Source organism: Pyrus communis, chromosome 2 (assembly GCF_041283825.1).
Source record: "Pyrus communis isolate YQ-2024b chromosome 2, ASM4128382v1, whole genome shotgun sequence".
NCBI classification, from domain to species: domain Eukaryota; kingdom Viridiplantae; phylum Streptophyta; class Magnoliopsida; order Rosales; family Rosaceae; genus Pyrus; species Pyrus communis.
This window is the reverse complement of record NC_142566.1, coordinates 25,706,460-25,717,339: the sequence shown is the minus strand read 5'-3', so window position 1 is coordinate 25,717,339 and position 10,880 is coordinate 25,706,460. Positions and strand designations below refer to the sequence as shown.

At 39.6% G+C, this 10,880-nt stretch overlaps 1 pseudogene; it reads right to left on the bottom strand.

The window, feature by feature from the left end:
* Positions 1–388: 388 nt before the first annotated feature.
* LOC137746665 (rRNA methyltransferase 1, mitochondrial-like) lies at positions 389–1,661 on the bottom strand (annotated as a pseudogene).
* Between the last annotated feature and the right edge of the window lie 9,219 nt (positions 1,662–10,880).

The window sequence follows — 10,880 nt, the reverse complement described above, 5'->3', positions numbered from 1 at the left end:
ATAGCACAAACAAATTTAACAAATTAACAAGTGGAAAGGTGGCGTATTGTTTTACCTTAACTATTTAGAGGGTCAGGATTCGAATTTTCACGTTATTGTGTGAAATTTTTATATTATTTTGTGAAAGCTTGTGCATTTAATAAAAATAAACTTAAAAAATGATGGAGACGAGGTTCAAACCCATCCTCTAGGCCGATGTAAAGAAGCAATAATACCATTTGTGCTAAGGCTCAAGTTTGCAATATTCTACACATACTACAGTATATACGCATATGCATGCAAAATTGAAAAATCGGGGCCCTTCTGATTTGGGGGCCTTGTACCACTTGCCCCCCACCCACCCCCGCGGCGGCGGCTCTGCGTCCAAGCTTCAAATAAATCAGTAGCATGAACTGTGATGCACAATTTAATGATCTCAACTCATTTAAGATAATCATTTTAACACCAAAAATTAGAGTTGTTATGGCACACATTTCTGATCAAGAGGCTATACGGAAATAAAAACTGTAAACCTACTCCCAACTTTAGATAAAGCTCTACAAAGTGCTAATATAAAGTACAATGTTTATGACGAACCTCAGTCAAGTTCGTCAGTCTGTTGATTAACTACATGGACATTCTCATCGTTATTGTTTCCTGTTAAGCGATGAAGCAGCACACCAGCTGCAACACTGACATTTAAGCTCTCCACGGCCAAAAATGATCGGAACTCTTCAGCTGAGCATGCATGATTCTCTTCCACGGTTTCAGTATCATCAACTCCACCAGCAGTAATTTCCACAGGAATATTCCCGGGATTCTAATCAAATCAGTGCAAGATCTTTCCACCAAAGGTCTCAACCCAGTGCCCTCACTTCCCAGAACAAGAATTGTTGGCACACTAGGTGCAACCTCTTTCAAGGGTAGAGCCTTGGAAGAAACAGAACCTCCGAGAACCCGCTAACCACTTTCAGCCGAGGATGTTAGGAACTGCATCATATTCTTGCAGTATCTCAACTCCATCAACTCAAGTGAGCCTGCACTTGCTTTGCTCACAACGCCACTCAGTGGGGCTGAATTCTTGGCACATAATACCACCCCAGAAGCTCCAAAGAAGTAAGCCGACCTGATGATTGACCCCACATTCTGAGGATCTGTAACCTCATCCAAAGCAATCCAGAGAGAACTCTTATCTTCCTCAACTGAAACAGGTTCTAATTCGTTAATTTTCACCATCTCCAACGGAGAGGCATCTAGAACCAGACCCTGATGAGGTCGATTATCAGTAGCCATATTAAGATCATGCTTAGAGACATCCTTTACGTTTAACCCAATCTTGTCAGCCATCATTAAAATTCTCTCAAAGCCCTTGTCCTTCTTCTTCCTATTATTTTTGCTCAAATCCATCCCTTCTTGAATATACAATGCATAAAATTCTCTTCTTCCAGCTGACAAAGAAGCCAAAACTGGACCAACACCATAAACACTCGGCCAATCATCCTAGGCACGGACGATTCAGTAGCCTCTTTCCATGTCTTCTTACCCCAATCTTCCTGCCTATTCCACCTTCGAAACTCAGGTCTCTCACGTCCAGGTTTTACATTTTCCATTCCCCTGAACTTGTTTTGAATACGATCCCACCTTGGATCATCAACTGCCTAAATTCTTCTTCTCCTACTTCTTCTTCTGCAAATTGTTTTTGCGATCATCCCCAAGCGCCTAACTCTTGCCTCTCCGAACCTTGTCGGGTTCTATCGGCCTGAAGATCTCCTTTTGGCGGTAAACCATGAACTCCTTGCCTGCAGCCATTCTCAGATTTCTCAACCCTTTGCCAGTTGCTCAATGCTTTATGTTATGCTCTCGGTAAAAACGTCTGCAATCGAAATTCGATCCGCAGTGGGTAAATTTTTGAAGTGAGAGCATCTTCTGTCTATATTAAGTGAATTACTACAGATGACAGAAATGGAAAAAGGCAAAATTTTTGAAGTGAGAGCATCTTCTGTCTACATTAAGTCACACCCAGATCGATTCTATGGTGAGGCACGATCAAGCCGGTGATGCATAGTCATCATCAGCTCATCCACATCATCACATATCCGAGTTTATGGACTACAGATCACAGCCAGCTTCACCATCAGCAACTCAATATTTCATACTTCTTTCAGATTCTTATGATTTTTCCAGTAATTGTTTTGAATTTTGAAGATATATTGCATCCTGGAACATTTCAACATTACAAAAACTGATATAAGACACGCTTCTAATGACTTGATAAATACCACTCGAATTCGCAAAATTACTTGCCCTCCAAGTGCACCCAACGCTTTCTAGTCAAATGCATGTTCTCATTTTACCAGCGTAATCATACTTAATAGTCAACACTGGACATTAAAGTTTGGGACTTGGTAGGTAAATTCAAGCTAGGGGCTCAAGTCTATTCATCCCTAAGCTTACTCACCAATTCCCTCCCGTACGGATAAATTTGGTTTGATAACATCCTTGGTGTTGACCAGGAACACATCACCAATGTAATGATGGTTCGTGGGAACATAAACACAACACAACTCTTCATCTCCAGAATAGCTCTTCAAAATAATTTTGGGGACAAGGAGAAATAAAGTCACCACTACAAACAGTCTGAAAAACCAATTACGTTTAAAAGCACAGCCTGTACAACATCATTTCATCCGTTGTGTTCTCGTTTTTCACAATGAAAAGTTATTAGCATACCCGAAGGACAACGGATGAAGTGATGAACCCGAATGCATGTTCACAAATCCAGGACCTAACATGTATATGGAAGATGAAAGGTCAGTTATACATTGTAAAACCAAAACAAAGCAGAATCACTGAAAAAGTATGTTTTGACTGTAAACCAGGCATTATATAATGAATGTGAAAGAAGCATGTAGTGTCATATGCTGCATTACGGGTATATTTCTTGTCTAAATCCAACATTGACCATACCATATGCGATGCAGGAGCCAAGTTAATAAATTAGAGTCCTAGTGTCTCATGTACTAAATGCAGTTTACATGTACTCTGCAGGTTCATTGTCTTTGAGTCTCTCTATGTTACAAGATCAATGTATTAGGTGTTCATAAATTAGTCTTTAGAATTCCAAGTATATTAATGTGAATCTTTCCAGATCCATGTACAAATTAGCTTATAAAAGGAGCTACTCTGTAAGCTTTTGGATTTCCTGCTTATGTGTGAAGCACAAGTTGACTTGGAGTGATTCCAAATTTCCAAGTCGCCTTCGGTGTGATGCCAGAATTTATCCAATTGCTCAATTTATGTGAGATGCACCTTTGGCGTGATGCCAAAGGCCAAAGTGATTCCGGATCTCTCTTTCGTTCCCATCTCTTCTTATTGTTACATACTGTAGATAAGATACAAGGTCACTAGTGCAATCAAAAACCATTTTCTAAGAATAAGACGATTAAGCATCCAAGTTAAAGAAAATCAAACCCCTAGCTTCACCAGCATCTGGATTTCCTTTCTCTAAGGATTGAAACTGTCTTTACTGAATTCAGATTATCGCACCAAAATTTGTGTCTAGGATTAGATGAAGAGAGAAAATGGACTAGATACTTAGCTCAGCAACGTCATACCCCAAGATCAATAACTAATGCAAGTTAGAATGTACCAATCAAATAATGGGGTTTAAGGAATGCATTTCAGAATACTTTGATGTTTTTCAAAGATTGAGTTGTATATTCATTGTAAGTGTTACAAGAGAGTGAGAACACTCTTATAAAGAATCACAAAGAGAAGCTACAAGGGAGGAGCAAACACAATCCCTAAGAACCTGCACTAGGCCCGTGAAAAACAAAAGAATAAAATAAGGAAAGAAGCTCCTACAAGTAAGTATGAAGTCCTAAGAGGTAAGGGACAAGACAAGGTATGGGAAGACAAGAGAGTAGGGTTAAGACCATCACTTTAGCCCATGACTTAGCTAAAGTGAGGATGACAACCCATCCTTGAGATCCTTACAAAATACTTTGGGAAGTTAAATACCAACTCCATGAATTAAGGAGTTGACAACATGTCACTAGGAAATCAAACTCAGCCATGCATGCAACCCGAAACCCTAAAGTCCATTAGACACCTTCCAATACTCCCCCTCAAGCTGGATCCAGAAGGTTGATGGATCCAAGCTTGGACAAAAGTCGCTGAAACTGATGAGAAGGCAAGGGCTTTGTGAGAATGTCAGCCAATTGGTCGGAGCTTCTGGTGTAGTGTGTCTGAATTACTTATGACTGCACCTGCTCACGAATGTAATGACAGTCAACTTCAATGTGCTTCGTTCGTTCGTGAAACACGGGATTGGAAGCTATGTGTATGGTAGCTTGGTTGTCACAGAATAGAGACATAGGAAGAGTTGCAGAAAACCCTAAATCACATAGAAGACCCTTGAGCCAGATTAATTCACATGCTGTTGAAGCCATTGCACGATACTCAGCTTCGGCACTGGATCTGGCGATGACAGTTTGCTTTTTACTTTTCCAGGTGACCAAGTTTCCACCAACAAAGGTGCAGTAACCACTAGTGGATTTGCGATCAATGGCATTGCCTGCCCAATCTGCATCACAGTACCCCATGATGTGAGTGTGATCATTCTTTGTCATAAGAATACCACGACCAACAGACCCTTTCAAGTAACGTAAGATCCTCTTTACAAGATTCAAATGATCGATGGAAGGAGTGTGCATGAATTGACTGACAATGCTCACTGCATATGAGATATCGGGTCTGGTGATAGTTAGGTAGATCAGCTTACCAACAAGCCTCTGGTATGAACTGATATTTGAGAGTGGAGTTCCGCCCACGTTAAGTTTGAGCTTGCTATCAAGAGGAGTAGTGGCAGGCTTGGACTCACTCATGTTAGTGTCCTTGAGAAGATCCATGACATATTTTCGTTGATTAAGAAATAAACCCTTGTGAGAAGATGCCATTTCAATCCCAAGAAAATATTTCAACACCCCAAGATCTTTAATCGCAAACTTTTGTTGTAGTGACTGTTTGAGTTTGAAGATCTCGGCAGCATTATCACCAGTGATTATTAAATCGTCCACATAAATCAGCACCACTAATTTCCCACCAGCTCCAGTACGAACAAATAATGATGAATCAGCACCACTTCTTTTGAAACCAGCACTATGAAGGACTGAACTTAGTTTAGCATACCAAGCACGAGGCGATTGCTTCAGTCCATAAATGGACTTATGTAACTTACACACCAGATCAGGGACCTGACTTTGAGGATGTCCAGGGGGCAATCGCATGTAAACTTCTTCTTCGAGATCACCGTGAAGGAAGGCGTTCTTTACGTCCATTTGATACATAGACCAACCTTTATTGACAGCAACAGACAATAACACCCTAACTGAGTTCATTTTTGCAACAGGCGCGAATGTTTCTTTGTAGTCCACCTCAAATGGTTGAGTGAACCCCCGAGCCACTAGCCTGGCTTTATGCCTCTCGATTGAACCATCTGCATTAAACTTGATCTTATAGATCCATTTGCAACTCACTGCCCTTTTTCCTTTTGGAAGTTTGGTGATGTTCCAAGTGTTGTGTTGGTCTAGAGCTTTGAGTTCATCTCGCATTGCTTCTTGCCACACAGCCTGATTATTAGCCTTATGGAAACTTTGAGGCTCCTTGTAACTGGAAATGTTGTTAAGAAAGGCAGCATGCGATGGAGTCACCTTTTGATATGACACATAACTTGACATTGGATGCTTTGGTTTATATATATATCAAAATCTTGAAACCTGGTAGGAGGCTGCCTATCACGCCGAGGATTGCGTCGAGGTTCTGGGAGAGATGACTCACTTTCGTGTAATATTTCAGCAACATCTTGAGGGTTTTCTTGGTTCTCGCTGCCTTCATCTTGTATGAAACCATCAGGCTGAGAGTTTTCATGGTTACATTCGTGGAGACCAGCATCAGTGTTGTCATGACTGAGCTCTCGGTGGTGTAGATCCTCAGGTCTGATTCTTGGTAATGGGAACAGGTCCAGGATGCCATCCCCTTGGTCTATGATTTCACTTGCTTTTAAAAAAAGAGTTAGTCTCATGGAATCTAACATCTTTGGACACAATCACTTTCCTTAGTTAGGGATTATAGCATTTATATCCCTTTTGAGTGGATGAATAACCAAGAAAGATACATTTAGCAACTCTGGGATCCAATTTTTCTCGGTATTGAGATTGAACATGCACAAAACAGATGCAACCAAACACTTTAAGATGTGAGACATCAATTTTTCTTCCTTTCAGGACCTCTAGGGGAGACTTGAGTTCCAAGACTCGACTAGGTAACCTATTGATGATGTATGCAGCTGTCATAACACCTTGGGACCAAAAACTCTTTGGTACATGCATTTGCAACATCAGTGCTCTTGTTTTCTCAAGAAGATCTCGGTTTTTACGTTCGGCTACCCCATTTTGTTGAGGGGTTCCAACGCAACTCGTTTGATGCATAATGCCATGAGCACTTAAATAATGTTTCATGATATGGGACATGTATTCGGTGCCATTGTCAGATCGTAAGGTTTGTATTTGAGATGAGAAATGGTTTTTTACAAGGTTATGGAAATCTTTAAATACTTCTACAACTTCACTCTTAGACTTTAGCAGATACAACCATGTGACTCGAGAGAAGTCATCCACAAAAATCACAAAATACTTGTAACCATCAAAAGATTCACTAGTTGGTCCCCATACATAGGAATGAACTAGTTCAAAACACTTACTTGTTCAAGACAGAGAAGATTGAGAGGGTAATCTAGTGTCTTTAGACAAGTGACATGCTTCACAAATCATATCATCCCTTCCTAAGTTTGGGAATAAAGCTGACAAAATGGGTGAGGAAGGATGAGCTAAACGTTGATGCCACAACCAAGTATCACGAGTGGAGTCGAACTTGGCTTGAAAGCCTCTGGGATTGCTCTTTGACATGTAATAGAGACCATCTAAGTAAAACCCTTCACCAATCGTCCTTTTGGTGGCACAGTCCTGAAAAATCACATTGTGAGGAGAAAAAATGGCTAAACAATTCAAGGTATTTGTGATCCTTCCCACAGATAGAAGTTGGAATGGGAAGGAAGAAACATACAAAGCTACTGACTCGATTTCATCAGACATCAACTTGATTTTTTCTCTCCCTAAAACCTTTACGTGATTTCCATATGCTATTGAGACTTGAGAAGGTTTTGTCAATCTTTCAAACTTTTGAGAATTAGACACATGGTTGGTCATATGATCTGTGGCACCTGAATCTATAACCCAAAAATCATGCAACATATTTAATTTGAGGGCAGTTTTAAAGGTTTTCATAATACCTGGCATGTCTTCTTGGGGTACAGGATTTGTGTCTGTCAAGAATCCTGTAAACTTGCCAAGCATTGTTGTCGATGTTCCTTCTTCCATGGTATTAATACTGTCAATTTGAGCACCTCCTTTCTTGCCTTGAAGAAACGACATGAACTCATTCATGAGTTCTGTTGGATTTGCTGTGAAATTCTTGAATGAATCTGACCTATTGGAGATGGAGGTGGATGCATGATTTGCTCGATGTGGAGTCCGATTCACCCTTTGTACACCCTTCATGAAATCAGGCTTTAACTCTGGATGTAAAATCCAGCATGTGTCCCTAACATGACCTGTGTTATTGCAGTGTTGACACTTTAGGTGAGGGTGCTTTCCTTTGTACCTTCTTTCGTTGGTTACATATGCCCCAGACTCAGGTACATTTGGCATTGTACTCATGTTCATGACTTTCCTCCTTACTTCCTCACGTTGAATCGTTGCACACACGCTTGGAAAGGAAGGTAGTTCAGTGTTCATGAGCATGTGACATCGCAGATCTTCATATGTTGAGTCAAGACTGGACAAGAGTTAGAATATCTTGTCTTCTTCTGCCCTCTTTCGTAGCAACACTGCATCGGTCGTATGAGGACGATAGGTTTCCAACTCGTTCCACATGGTCTTCATGCTTCCCAGGAGTTGCACGAATGGCTTACCATCTTGTTGCAGATCGGAGATGTCCTTCTTTAATTGAAAGACCCGAGCAGCATTATTTTGGCTGCCATACATTTCCTTGACTGCTTCCCATAGTTGATAAGAGGATTCTGAGTAACTGAAAATTTCAGCTAACTTTCGTTCTATGGAATTCAAGAGCCATGACATCACTAGCTGATCCTTGCTCAGCCAGGATTCATAGTTTGACGAGGAAGTATCAGGAACTTTGATGCTTCCATTTATGAACCCTAACTTGGACCTGCCACCCAACGCCAACGACACAGCTCTTGACCATGGCAAGTAATTGAACTCATTCAATACGACTGAGCTTAACCTTTGATTTGGGTTGACATCCACTTCATGCACATTTACGGAGGAAATTTCCGGGGAGCTATCAGCCGTTGATGCTGCCGGATTTTCTTGAGACATTTTTGAGATTGAAAACTTTTGGAAAGCAGTATAACAGGAGCAAGTTAAATTTCCTGCTCTGATACCATGTTGTTTTTCAAAGATTGAGTTGTATATTCATTGTAAGTGTTACAAGAGAGTGAGAACACTCTTATAAAGAATCACAAAGAGAAGCTACAAGGGAGGAGCAAACACAATCCCTAAGAACCTGCACTAGGCCCGTGAAAAACAAAAGAATAAAATAAGGAAAGAAGCTTCTACAAGTAGGTATGAAGTTCTAAGAGGTAAGGGACAAGACAAGGTATGGGAAGACAAGAGAGTAGGGTTAAGACCATCACTTTAGCCCATGACTTAGCTAAAGTGAGGATGACAACCCATCCTTGAGATCCTTACAAAATACTTTGGGAAGTTAAATACCAACTCCATGAATTAAGGAGTTGACAACATGTCACTAGGAAATCAAACTCAACCATGCATGCAACCCGAAACCCTAAAGTCCATTAGACACCTTCCAATATACTTCATACCAAAAATGTTGATTCCAAGTTGAGCATGGATTGGAGAGAAGAAGCTATCCACAAAGTGAATAAACCACCATGCGATATAAAAAGTGATCGCTATTGGAAATAGGATGCAATGCAATGGAACAAAGAGTGAGCAGCTAATATGATATATATGAGCAAAAAGCAATCTCGAAGAAAGAGAAGGAAGCCTTGACCTCGTTAAACAGATGCATCAAGAAAAATCCACACACACCTGACAAATTAGCGTAAAATTACATTAAATGGGCTCAGTCTAAAACTTATAAGAGGCTAGGTTGTACATTCGTTGAATTCATCTAGCGAGGGCTATTTCTCTATCTTATCCACCTATTCCTTTGCCTGTAAGAAAACTCCTAGAGTTCAAACAAATGATATACTTCTGCTTTCAGAAAAAGAGAAAAATAGATTATAAATACATGGCAACGATCTAAGTTTAAGTTCCTGTCACTACTAAAGCATTCCATCTTTCAGCATACCTCATGGCCTGTGTGGTGAGAGGAGGAGGAATATGAGGAGGGTGTTTGGACGACGCATCTTCGTCACCGGAGTTGGCCACCGGGATGAGAAGCTCACAATCTCACGGTACCTGGTTTGGTATTGCTGTGCTTTGAAAAAAAAATGATTCTGCTGTGTTGTAAGAATAAACAGATATGAAATAAAGCAGCAGAGTGTTTGGTAAACTTTTTTGTAAAAGTGCTTTTGAAAAAAAAAAGCAGTATTATAGTGTTTGGTAAACTTTTATGTAAAACAGATGTGAGAAAAAAGCCGATTTTTCAAAGCTGGGTTTTGCAGCTTCTTGTTTTCTTCTTGTTTTTGGCTTTTTTTGACCCAAAACTGTGAAAAAAAGTTGAAGCTGAATGTTTACTAAACACAAAAATAGCTCCCAGCTTTTTTTGATACCAGCTTTTTTCAGAATCATCTCAGTACCAAACGAGGCCTCTGTCTCCGCTCGCTATTCCTTTGTAGTTTCGGCATTTCAAATGTTTTGTTTTGATTTAATTAAATTAAATTATTATTTTAATTGGGTGAGGATTATTAAAGAATGAAAGTCCTATTAGATTAGGAATATGATTGTGTAAATCCTAGTATATCCTAGAATATCTCTTATATTCCTATTAGGAGTATATTACCTATTAAATGTTGTAATCCTAAAGGGAAAGATTTTACCTATCCTACTAGTATAAATAAAGGCACAATGAGATGAAATAGAACACACCTCAATTACACATCTCTCTCTTTCTCTTTATCTATGCCGCACCCCTCTCTCTCTGGCCTCCTTAATTGTTCAGTAAATTATGCCTACAACATGTTATCAGCACGCTCTTGACACTTGTTGTGCCCACTTATATGAGAAAATTTTCAATATGCTAAAAATACAGTCCAATACATTTAGTGTTATAATACAATGGGTTGATTTTTTATTATTTATTATTAATTTTTTTTAAGTTTTAAGCCAATTGTATTACGACGCTTGTTGTACCAAGTCGTGTATCCGACAAACTAACAAATCTCTGCACTCCCATGACCACTAATTAGTCTCTAAGAATTCCATATCTTCTTCTCCATATATATTGTGGTACTTTTTAGTATGCTAGGAAAGAAACAGTATATCCTAATAATAAGTTAACCTTGCACAATTTTGCTCCATTTAACCATATTTTAATGTCATCAGAGACAAAAACTGATTGACTTAAATTGAACTTACTTCGTAAATAGTTCGACCCTTAACAAAAAATATCGAAGGGATCGAGCAATCCTACTAGCCTGTTATAATTTCTCAATTCATCAAAGCTAGTTAGTCAGCATAAAAACATGAAAAACAAACTACTAATTTCTTATGCAGCAGGTGCATAATCATAACCACCATCATCGTTGTCACCATCATTAGCTTCCATAGATGCTGCTGGAGCATAGTCATAAATAT